Source organism: Scyliorhinus torazame, chromosome 1 (assembly GCF_047496885.1).
Source record: "Scyliorhinus torazame isolate Kashiwa2021f chromosome 1, sScyTor2.1, whole genome shotgun sequence".
Taxonomy (NCBI): Eukaryota; Metazoa; Chordata; class Chondrichthyes; order Carcharhiniformes; family Scyliorhinidae; genus Scyliorhinus; species Scyliorhinus torazame.
In genome coordinates this window covers 92,472,097-92,484,794 of record NC_092707.1, presented here as the reverse complement: position 1 = coordinate 92,484,794, position 12,698 = coordinate 92,472,097, and the positions used below count along the sequence as shown (strand labels likewise).

Below are 12,698 nucleotides of genomic sequence, written 5' to 3'. Positions count from 1 at the left end.
GCAAGTGGATCATGGGTGTTCAGGACTTGACCGCTAACATTACTACATTTATGGATCGCATACGGGATCACTTGGACGGGATGCAGGATCCTGACTCTTGGGGTAACTGGGGATCTGGAGGATGGAAGGACTGGTTGATAAATATGGCCATGTATCTAGTGGTAGCTATCGGCTGCATCTTTGTGGGCCTGGCCATCCTTAAATGTGTGATGGGTAGAATGCGGGGTGCACTGGATCAGATCACCGCCCCAATCACCGAGAAAAAAATTTAACTGTTAAAATCCATGAGGGTGAAGCAGATGAAGGGGGGCTAAGACAGGAATTGGAAATGCAGCGACGAATCTTTTTAGATGAGGAACCGTAGCTATAGATTGGATAGTTCGGTTATCATGGAATGATAAAAGGAGGGAATGACGAATGTGATATAAAATAGTTACTTTAGAGTTACTAGTTAATGTAATGTAGAAATAAGCCACTTTGATTCTTGCAGTTAGGGACAAAGGAATTTGAGACCGCATGGAAAAAGCAGGAAGAGGTGTGTCTATGAGAGTGATGCTTCATTGATAGGGGCCAGAGAAAGGGATTGGAAGTGAGCCAATCAGAATAGATCGAACAGGTCAGGAGGGACATAGGCTGACCTATGTCCGTCGAGTATGTGAAACTTGATACCATTTGAATTGATTTTGCAGAGATCCCTTTGTCTTTTAGTTCAGTCGTTTTCTGGAATGTAAGAAGCTGGATGTCTCTTACATTTCTGTAAGATGATTCAAGCTTGCAAGCTAAATAAATAACTTCTGTTTACGTGCAAATCCGTCTCAACTTTTATTGAGGCCAGACTGACAGAGAAAGAAATTTGGAGATCAACATTGGCTACCCTTAAGATGTGGAATCAGTTTAGATGCCATTTTGACTGAGCAAAAGCCCCCAACTGCAATAACGTTAACTCCCTTTTCTCTCCACAGGTGAGGTCAGACCTGCTGAGATGGTCCAATATTTTCTGTTTTTGTTGCAATAACCACAAGTTCGCACCAGCAGAGATGAAAACTACCTTTCGGACATGGGATGGGACAGAGCAACGTTGACAGTCAAGGACATGTACGTGGAAAACAGACTGGTTACCCTGGGGGAACTCACGGAGAAGCTCCAACTCCCGAAAAGGAATGAATTCAGATATCTGCAGCAATGTCACTTTCTCCGCAAGGAGACGAAAGAGCTCCCCCAAAGAACCATGCACTCACTCCTGGACATGATGATTGGGTTAGCCTGGTTATGGGGCAACAAGTGCAGTGACATACACAGGAGGCTCATGGAAAAGGCTAGGACTCCATTGGGCGAGACCAGTCGAAAGTGGGGAGAGGAATTGGGCATGGAGATAGGGGTGAGGACTCTGAATCGAGGCACTGCACAGAGTCAACACCACATCCTCCTGCGCCGAGCTATGCCTGATGCAGCTCAAGGTGGTGCACAGACACACAAGCGGATTATTCCTGGAGGTGGAGGACAAGTGCGAAATGTGCCGGGGGAGTGGTCCGGCCAACCGTATACACATGTTCTGGACATACCCCAGACTCGGGGAATTCTGGACGGCCTCCCCAGACTCGGGGAATTCTGGACGGCCTTCTTCGAGGCTATGTCCAAGGTTGTGGGGGTTGAGATGGAACCGTGCCCATCTGCGGTGGTCTTTGGGGTATCATAGCATCCATTGAGAGAAATAGGGATAGCCGCCCAGAAAGGGGAGAGCTAGAGAAGAATAGGGATGGAAGGAGGAGGAAGGCCATCTACTGGAGGGAGCACTGGCCTTCCCTTTCTGGGGAGAAACAGGGGTAAGAAGCACCACCCCCTCTCAAAGGCAAAAGGGGGAGAGGGAACCCTTAAAAACCTGGTCCTGGGGCAGTGCGCTGACGTCAGGAGAAGGGCGGTCTACTGCACTGGGCACCGGATCTGCAAACTGCTGAGGGGGGAACACATGCGCGTGACGGCCGGCATTTTGAAAGCCGGTCACAGTGTAATTTTCTAAAAACGTCGTGGCCGTTGGGCACTACTTCCAGTGATCGGGAATGCCATGACCCATGGCCCCACGACCATCCCGACACCCGCCTGCAGGTCACGACCCGAATATGAAAATAACTGATCTCGAAGATGCACTGTAGCAATTCACCAAAATTCCTTCAACAACCATGCCATGACCATTACCACCTAGATTGACAAGGGAAGCAGATGCATGGAAATACCACAAGCTGGAAGTTTCACACTAAGCTACACACCATCCTGACTTTGAACTATCTTGCAGTTCCTTTATGGTTGCTGGGTCAAAACCTGGAACTCCTTTTCTAACAGCACTTATGGGTGTACCTACACCATCAAGTCTCCAGCGGTTCATGTAGTGTCTCACTACCACCTACTGAAGGGAAATTAGGAATGGCTGACCTTGTCAAAAACACCCTCATGCCATGAACGATTAAAAAAAAGCCCCTCTTCCTGTGAAACCCCCAAATCAAGCATGCCTTTTCCAGCATCAAATTTGACTGTTCCAATGTTTACCAGGTCAGCCTCCCCATCTTCCATCGTTGCTTAAACCACAGCGCATCTGAAACGCTGCAAAGAGCATCGTATTGCACACTGAATTATGCTCACCTAACACTGCTCTCCCTGTCAGCCTATGTTAGCTCCTAGTTGCCCAATGCCTCAAGTGAATCATTCACTTCCTCTTTAAATTGCTTCAGAGCCTCACCCATCTATCACTGTAATCTCCTTCAAACCTACACATTCCCCCTCGACATAATTCCTCTGACTCATGCCTTTTGTGCAACTCTCGTCCCTTCACCAGATCATTGGCTGCCAGGTCCACAGCAACACACACACTTCAGTCTATTCAGCCTCTCCACATAGCTAACACCCTACAGACCAGGCAACATCCTGGTAAACCTCCTCTGCACCCTCTCCAAAGCCTTCACATCCTTCTGGTCGTGTGGCGACCAGAATTGTGCGCAATATTCCAAGTGCGGCCTTACCAAGGTTCTATACAACTGTGGCATGCCTTGCCAGCTTTTATACTCTATGCCCCGTCCAATGAAGACAAGCATTCCATATGCTTTCTTGACTACCTTGTCCACTGTGTTGCCACCTTCAAAGATCTGTGGACCTGCACGCCCAGATCTCTCTGACTTTCTATATTCCTAAAAGTTTTGCCATTTACGGTATATTTCCCCTCTATGTTAGACCTACCAAAATGCATTACCTCACATTTGTCCGGATTAAACTCCATTTGCCATTTCTCTGACCAAGTCTCCAACCTATCTATGTCCTGCTGTATCTTCTGACAATCCTCAACACTATCTGCCACTCCACCAACCTTGGTGTCATCCGCGAATCTGCTAATCAGACCAGCTGCATTTTCCTCCAAATCGTTTATGCACATGACGAACAACAGAGGCCCCAGCACAGATTCATGTGGAACACTACTAGTTACAACCTTCCATTCAGAAAAACACCCTTCTACTGCTACCCTTTGCCTTGTGACCGAGCCAGTTCTGTATCATCCTACTACCTCACCTCTGATCCCTCGTGACTTCACCTTTTGTACCAGTCTGCCATGAGGTACCTCGTCAAAGGCTTTACTAAATCCATGTAATCAACATCCACTGCCCTCCCCTCATCAATCATCCTTGTCATCTCCTCAAAAACTCGATCAAGTTAGTAAAGCTCCTTCACAAAACCATGCTGTCTATTGCTTATGAGTCTATTTGTTTCCTGTCCCTGAGAATTCTCTCCAATAATTTACCTACTGCGGATGTGAGGCTCACCGGCCTATTGATCCCAGGATTATCCCTGCTACCTTTCTTAAACAGCGGTACCACATTATCTATTCTCCAGTCCCCGGGACCTCACCTGTAGCCAGACGATACAAAGATGTCAGTCAAGGCCCCAGCAATTTCCTCCCTTGCTTCCCTCAGTATTCTGGGGTAAATCCCATCCGGCCGAGGAGGCTTGTATCTTAATATCTTTTAAAAGACCCAATACCTCCTCCTTTTCAATGTTAACATGATCCAGACTGTCCACACACCCTACCCAAGAATCATCTTCCACAAGTCCCTTTCTTTGGTGAACACTGATGCAAAGTACTCATTTAGTACCTCGCCCATTTCCTCTGGTTAAACACAGATTCCCCCCACTGTCTTCAAGCGGTCCGATCCTTTCCCTGGCCACCCTCTTGCTTTTTACCTATGAATAAAAAGCTTTGGGATTCACCTTAATCCTACTTGCCAAGGATTTTTCATGACAACTCCTAGCCCTCCTACTTTCCCACTTCAGTATCTTCCTACTTTCTGTATATTCCTCAAGGGTTTCGACTATCTCCACCCTTCTAGACTGTACAAAAGCCTCCTTCTTTTTGACGAGGTTCACAATATCCCTTGTTATCCAAGGCTCCCTAAACTTCCCATACTTATCCTTCGTTCTCTCAGGGATGTGACTTTCCTGAATCCTAATCAACTGTCGCTTGAAAGACTCCTGATGTTGATTTATTATCCAACAGCCAATCCAAATTCTTAAATTCCTAATGCTATCGGAATTTGCCTTTCCCCAGTTTAGCACCTGTCCAAAAGTACCCTAAAACGGACGGAATTGTGGTCACTACTCCCAAAATGTTCCCCTACTGAAATCAACAACCTGTCCAGGCTCATTCCTCACGAAACTAAGGAAATTCGGCATGTCAACATTAACTCTTACCAACTTTTACAGATGCACCATAGAAAGCATCCTATCGGGCTGCATCACAGCCTGGTATTGCAACTACTTGGCCCAAGACCGCAAGAAACTTCAGAGAGTCATGATCACAGCCCAGTCCTTCACACAAACCTGCCTCCCATCCATTGACTCCATCTGCACCTCCCGCTGCCTGGGGAAAGCAGGCAGTATAACAAAGACACCTCCCACCGGCTTACTCACTCTTCCAACTTCTTCCATCGGGCAGGAGATACAGAAGTCTGAGAACACGCACGAACAGACTCAAAAACAGCTTCTTTCCCGCTGTTACCAGACTCCTAAATGACCCTCTTATAGACTGACCTCATTAACACTACAGCCCTGCATGCTTCACCCGATGCTGGTGCTTACGTAGTTACATTGTGTACCTTGTGTTGCCCTATTATGTATTTTCTTTTATTTCCTTTTCATGCACTTAAAGATCTGTTTGAGATGCTCACAGAAAAATACTTTTCACTGTGCCTTGGTACACGTGACAATAAATAAAATCCAATCTAATCCAATACCAGATCCAGTATTGCCCCTTCCTTAGTTGGATTATCTACATATTGCATCAAGACGGCTTCCTGGATCCACCTTACAAACTCTGCCCAATCCAAACCCAGCACTAAGTGAGTCCCAATCAACATAGGGGAAATTAAAATCCCCTACCACAACAACCCTGTTACTTTTGCACCTATCCAAAATTTCTCTATCTGCTCCCCTATCTCTCGCTGGCAGGTGGGGAACCTGTAATACAAAGAACAAAGAACAAAGAAATGTACAGCACAGGAACAGGCCCTTCGGCCCTCCAAGCCCGTGCCGACCATACTGCCCGACTAAACTACAATCTTCTACACTTCCTGGGTCCGTATCCTTCTATTCCCATCCTAGTCATATATTTGTCAAGATGCCCCTTAAATGTCCCTATCGTCTCTGCTTCCACTACCTCCTCCGGTAGCGAGTTCCAGGCACCCACTACCCTCTGCGTAAAAAACTTGCCTCGTACATCTACTCTAAACCTTGCCCCTCTCACCTTAAACCTATGCCCCCTAGTAATTGACCCCTCTACCCTGGGGAAAAGCCTCTGACTATCCACTCTGTCTATGCCCCTCATAATTTTGTATACCTCTATCAGGTCGCCCCTCAACCTCCTTCGTTCCAGTGAGAACAAACCGAGTTTATTCAACCTCTCCTCATAGCTTATGCCCTCCATACCAGGCAACATTCTGGTAAATCTCTTCTGCACCCTCTCTAAAGCCTCCACATCCTTCTGGTAGTGTGGCGACCAGAATTGAACACTATACTCCAAGTGTGGCCTAACTAAGGTTCTATACAGCTGCAACATGACTTGCCAATTCTTATACTCAATGCCCCGGCCAATGAAGGCAAGCATGCCGTATGCCTTCTTGACTACCTTCTCCACCTGTGTTGCCCCTTTCAATGACCTGTGGACCTGTACTCCTAGATCTCTTTGACTTTCAATACTCTGGAGGGTTCTACCATTCACTGTATATTCCCTAACTGCATTAGACCTTCCAAAATGCATTACCTCACATTTGTCCGGATTAAACTCCATCTGCCATCTCTCCGCCCAAGTCTCCAGACAATCTAAATCCTGCTGTATCCTCAGACAGTCCTCATCGCTATCCGCAATTCCACCAACCTTTGTGTCATCTGCAAACTTACTAATCAGACCAGTTACATTTTCCTCCAAATCATTTATATATACTACAAACAGCAAAGGTCCCAACACTGATCCCTGTGGAACACCACTGGTCACAGCCCTCCAATTAGAAAAGCATCCCTCCATTGCTACCCTCTGCCTTCTATGGCCTAGCCAGTTCTGTATCCACCTTGCCAGTTCACCCCTGATCCCGTGTGACTTCACCTTTTGTACTAGTCTACCATGAGGGACCTTGTCAAAGGCCTTACTGAAGTCCATATAGACAACATCTACTGCCCTACCTGCATCAATCATCTTAGTGACCTCCTCGAAAAACTCTATCAAGTTAGTGAGACACGACCTCCCCTTCACAAAACCGTGCTGCCTCTCACTAATACGTCCATTTGCTTCCAAATGGGAGTAGATCCTGTCTCGAAGAATTCTCTCCAGTAATTTCCCTACCACTGAAGTAAGGCTCACCGGCCTGTAGTTCCCGGGATTATCCTTGCTACCCTTCTTAAACAGAGGAACAACATTGGCTATTCTCCAGTCCTCCGGGACATCCCCTGAAGACAGCGAGGATCCAAAGATTTCTGTCAAGGCCACAGCAATTTCCTCTCCAGCCTCCTTCAGTATTCTGGGGTAGATCCCATCAGGCCCTGGGGACTTATCTACCTTAATATTTTTTAAGACACCCAACACCTCGTCTTTTTGGATCACAATGTGACCCAGGCTATCTACACCCCCTTCTCCAGACTCAACATCTACCAATTCCTTCTCTTTGGTGAATACTGATGCAAAGTATTCATTTAGTACCTCGCCCATTTCCTCTGGCTCCGCACATAGATTCCCTTGCCTATCCTTCAGTGGGCCAACCCTTTCCCTGGCTACCCTCTTGCTTTTTATGTACGTGTAAAAAGCCTTGGGATTTTCCTTAACCCTATTTGCCAATGACTTTTCATGACCCCTTCTAGCCCTCCTGACTCCTTGCTTAAGTTCCTTCCTACTTTCCTTATATGCCACACAGGCTTCGTCTGTTCCCAGCCTTTTAGCCCTGACAAATGCCTCCTTTTTCTTTTTGACGAGGCCTACAATATCACTCGTCATCCAAGGTTCCCGAAAATTGCCGTATTTATCTTTCTTCCTCACAGGAACATGCCTGTCCTGTATTCCTTTCAGCTGACACTTGAAAGTCTCCCACATGTCAGATGTTGATTTGCCCTCAAACATCCGCCCCCAATCTATGTTCTTCAGTTCTCGCCTAATATTGTTATAATTAGCCTTCCCCCAATTTAGCACATTCATCCTCGGACCACTCTTATCCTTGTCCACCAGTACTTTAAAACTTACTGAATTGTGGTCACTGTTACCAAAATGCTCCCCTACTGAAACATCTACCACCTGGCCGGGCTCATTCCCCAATACCAGGTCCAGTACCGCCCCTTCCCTAGTTGGACTGTTTACATATTGTTTTAAGAAGCCCTCCTGGATGCTCCTTACAAACTCCGCCCCGTCTAAGCCTCTGGCACTAAGTGAGTCCCAGTCAATATTGGGGAAGTTGAAGTCTCCCATCACCACAACCCTGTTGTTTTTACTCTTTTCCAAAATCTGTCTACCTATCTGCTCCTCTATCTCCCGCTGGCTGTTGGGAGGCCTGTAGTATACCCCCAACATTGTGACTGCACCCTTTTTATTCCTGATCTCTACCCATATAGCCTCACTGCCCTCTGAGGTGTCCTCTCGCAGTATAGCTGTGATATTCTCCCGAACAAGTAGCGCAACTCCGCCTCCCCTTTTACATCCCCCTCTATCCCGCCTGAAACATCTAAATCCTGGAACGTTTAGCTGCCAATCCTGCCCTTCCCTCAACCAGGTCTCTGTAATGGCAACAACATCATAGTTCCAAGTAGTAATCCAAGCTCTAAGTTCATCTGCCTTACCCGTAATGCTCCTTGCATTAAAACATATGCACTTCAGGCCACCAGACCCGCTGTGTTCAGCAACTTCTCCCCGTCTGCTCTGCCTCAGAGCCACACTGTCCCTATTCCCTAGTTCTCCCTCAATGCTCAAATAATAAACGCCCAACATTGTGATTGCCCCCTTCCTGAGCTCTACCCAGATTGCCTCATTATCTGAGCCCTCCAAGGTGTCCTCCCGCAGTACGGCTATAATATTCTCCTTAACCAGTAATGCTACTCCCCCACCCCTTTTACATCCCCCTCTCTCCTGAAGCATCTATATCCTCCAATGTTCAGCTGTCAATCCTGCCCTTCCTTTAACCATGTTTCTGTGATAGCCACAACATCGTAATTCCAAGTACTAATAAGTGCTCCAAGTTCATCTGCCTTACCCGCTATACTAACCATAAATGAACAGAATAGAAAAGGACAGGGTGGCTGGGGTGTTAGATGTCAGCCCAATATACCTTTAAAACACTGTGAAGTCTACCTAATTTCTGCCCAACTCAATCTTAAGATTTTCTTGCAAACCAATCTTTCTGGTTTGTTCTGTCTCTGCAGCTACACTTTTGAAGTATTGCACACTATTATCATGGTTGGACATTCTCCCTCAGGTAAATCAGATATACGGGAAATAAATCCCTCAGCCATGCTCAATACTTCAGCTGACAGTCTCTCCCTCAAGGAATATTCACAGTCGTCCACGTATCACTGAGGCTTGTCCATTGATTCGAGATGAGACTCCATCCATAACAAATCCATTACAGATTAAACACACTAGCAAGAAGCAGCAACAAATTAAACTCACTGCTTTAGTGAGTGGGCTGCAGCGGGAGGCAGAAGATTAGCCAATGTCGGCACAACTTGCTTACTAGCATTCATTTCATTTATTTGTGGATCCAGCTGATAAAGTCCAAATCAAATTCTGGAAATTCAAGCACACGAGTCCAACCAAGCGTATTCACAAAAACAATCCCACACCCTAATAACATAGTCACACACTATTCACAAGCACCTGCAAATTCAATATTCTCTTAGACATGATAATTACATAGTTTATCAAACACCCTTGTATGGTTAGATATGGGCTTCTATTTAGGCTGGTCCAACCTATATTGAAAATATTTGTATTTACTTAGTACATGTATATAGCCTGGGGTAAACTCAGATGCACTGCATGCTCATAGTCCTCATACTCCAGGCAGCAGGTATTTTGTACAGTTCTATTCGAATCCTACACCTCATCCTGCGCACAAAGTACTTCACAAACCTTTTATTCTCTACTCTGACTTATACAGTAGGTATATAGCCTGGCATATCCCAAAACATTAAATACAAACTCCCTTCTATTCAGTATCATAGACTCCCTACAGTGCGGAAGGAGGACATTTGGCCCATTGAGTCTGCACTGACCCTCCATAACAGCACTCTACCCATGTCCACTCCACTCTATCCCACACATCCCTGGACACTAAGAGGTAATTTATCATGGCCAATCCACCTAACCTGCACATCTTTGGACTGTGAGAAGAAACCGGAGCACCTGGAAGAAACCCACTCAGACACGATGTGCAAACTCCACACAGACACCCAAAGCTGGAATTGATCCCGGGTCCCTGGTGCAGTGAGGCAGCAATGCTAACCACCGTGTTACTGTGCCGTACAAAATGTTAATCTAGGCTTACACCCAAACCTAGCATTCTTCCACACTGCAAATTGTACAATGCTTCTCTACATTCTACAGAACAAAAATATCATCCTTTCAATCCTAGTCTACAGTGCCACATTGAAAATGTACATTATAAACTCCCAAATTTCACATACCAGTGCTGGGTAGAAAGTTTATTCTTTTATGCGCCTGCTTGACTCTATAACTTGTGCTCCTCTTAAACTAGCAAGCTCGAGTAGTAAGAGTATGTGTCAGAGTCAAATACCCTGCTTTAGACATTAATTTGATGACTAATGCAGTTATTATTAATCTGGCTTTATAGGGAGGAGCAGACTGCTGGAGCAAAAGCACTCATGCATGAAGTGCAATAACCTTATGTTTAAGCAGTGTCTAGACTCAGAAGCAGCATATTGTTAACATATCTTAATAGGCACCTCCACCTTGTTACTCACTGCATTGCTATCCACTTATTATCATTTCTCTGTTCGAAAACTACACTTGTCAATTTTAATTTTCTAGGCATAAGCACAGTTAATATGAAGAACATTTTGTTTAACGGCCACAGTATACATTGGGTGTGTCACTTAGTTACACAGATGCTGACCTGAGCCATTGAACAAAAAGATTACAAAAAATTAGATAACCTAAACTGTACAAAGTGTATAAGAAATCATTTGCATTTATTAGTTCCTTTCACAACCTTGGGAAATGAAGTACTTCGAAAATGTAGTTACTATTGTAATGAAGGGAAATGCAGCAACCAATTTGCACACAGGAAGGTCCCATGAACCACTAATTACACCATAATCTGTTTTTAGTGGAGTTGTTTTGAGGGATAAATATTGGCCAGGTCACCTTAAGAACTCCAATATGCTTCTTTGAATAGTGCCATGGAATTTGTTACTGCCATGTGAGAGCACAGGTGGAACACTTGGTTTAACATCTCATCCAAAAGGTTATGCATTCAGCAATGGAGCCCTCTGTCAGTACTGCATTGAAATGTCAGCCAAGATTACTTACCCAAGACTCTGGAGTGTGACTTGAACCCACGGCATTCAGACTCGGAAGTGAGCACAACCACTGAACCTCTGCTGATACCTGAAGCATGGTTAATCTAAACACTTGACCACAAGAGCAGAATCAAAGATCGCAATAAAGTGTTTGCATGGGTTTCCTCAGATTTCCTTCCACAGTCCAAGGATGCGCAGGTTAGGTGGGGTTACGCGGTTAAAGCGGGTGATTGGGCCTAGGTAGCATGCTCTTCCAGAGGATCGGTGCAGACTCGATGGGCTGAATGGCCTCTTTCGGCATTGTAGGAATTCAATGATTCTAAAGGAACAGTAACTCAGAAATTAGGGCAGCTCTGAAAGTCCTGTCGGCTCAGTGCATTTTAGGTTGCTCAGATATGCAGAAAGTTTCTTTTACAAGAATCCTCCTGATCCAAAATCTAAATTAGCACATTATCATGGGCCATACTACAAAACAGTACTATCATTATGGTTAAGCTTATTCATATCAATACACCATAGCCTGAAAAAAATCAAGCCTGTGCCAAAATGATTTAATATTGTCACCAATTAATTTCACTAATTCAAGTTCCCACGTAGCCATCTGGGATGGCCACTTACAAAGGATCCTGGGAAATATGGCTACCTGCAAAGGGCCATGGGAAATATGGTTAACCCAGGACTCATTCTAATGGCCCATTTCCGCAGAACAAAAGACCTGTACTCAGGTAACAGATACAGAAACAGACTCATCAGCGCCACTCCCCTTTGCTCAGGGAGCCCAAAAAGCCAAGGTCAATGACCGCTCAGGACATGCCCCGCAATCAAGGCACCTGCCCCTTTATTGGCCAAAATTGAAGGCAGTAATCGAAGCCTGCCGAATTATTGGGTCCAAAGCTAAGGACCGCCCAAAAGAGTGCGAAATCCCAGAAGGATAAAGATAGACACTCGCATGTGTTCAGTCTCTCTTGGCCCCGACCTACGCCTAAAACCAAGTGCAGCATCATGACCAGAAGACAAGTTCAAGACCAACGATCGCTACCAGAAGGATGAGCCCAGCAGAAACAAAGTCACTTCGCCAGACCCAGCCACGCAAGATCCGAACAAAGGTCTTGTTCCTTTGCATAAAGCCAGGTGCCTGCAGTTCAGTCCAGGTTGCTGTAGTGTTAGGTGTAATTTAGCTTGCAGTGTCTTATGTTGCATGTCGAAGTAATTCTTGTGTGTAAATAAACTATCATTTAACTTGAACTAACTAACTGGTTTTTTGGTCTTTGATCGATATAAAAACCTTGTGGTGGTATCATTTGATACCTGGCGACTCAGAAAAGCAATATCATCATTAATAACGGTCATATCAGTATCCAGTTAAAAAGAGCAACATTATTGGCGTCTCAGGTGCGAACTGGCAACACCTATTATTAGCACTATCACTGTGAAAGATTAGAAAAACCAATATTTAACCTTGTGGTATGCAGCTCAAAGTTCCAGTAGACGGGAGTCTACAATTGTAATGTTACGTATGTTTTCACAGATCAACTGAACATAAACTCTGGCATACCTGGTAGAATGCTTTACTGAACCCACAGTAAAGATAATACAATACACATTGGAATGCTAGTCAGGGACTGCAGGCTGAAGAGAATTTGAAAGTTTAA

General features: G+C 45.3%; 1 protein-coding gene across 10 annotated transcripts in view; it reads right to left on the bottom strand.

Moving 5' to 3' along the window:
• The window catches only part of LOC140409981 (paxillin-like), a 251,482-nt gene that overhangs the window by 76,056 nt on the left and 162,728 nt on the right, over window positions 1-12,698 (bottom strand). The gene's annotated exons all lie outside the window — the stretch shown is intronic.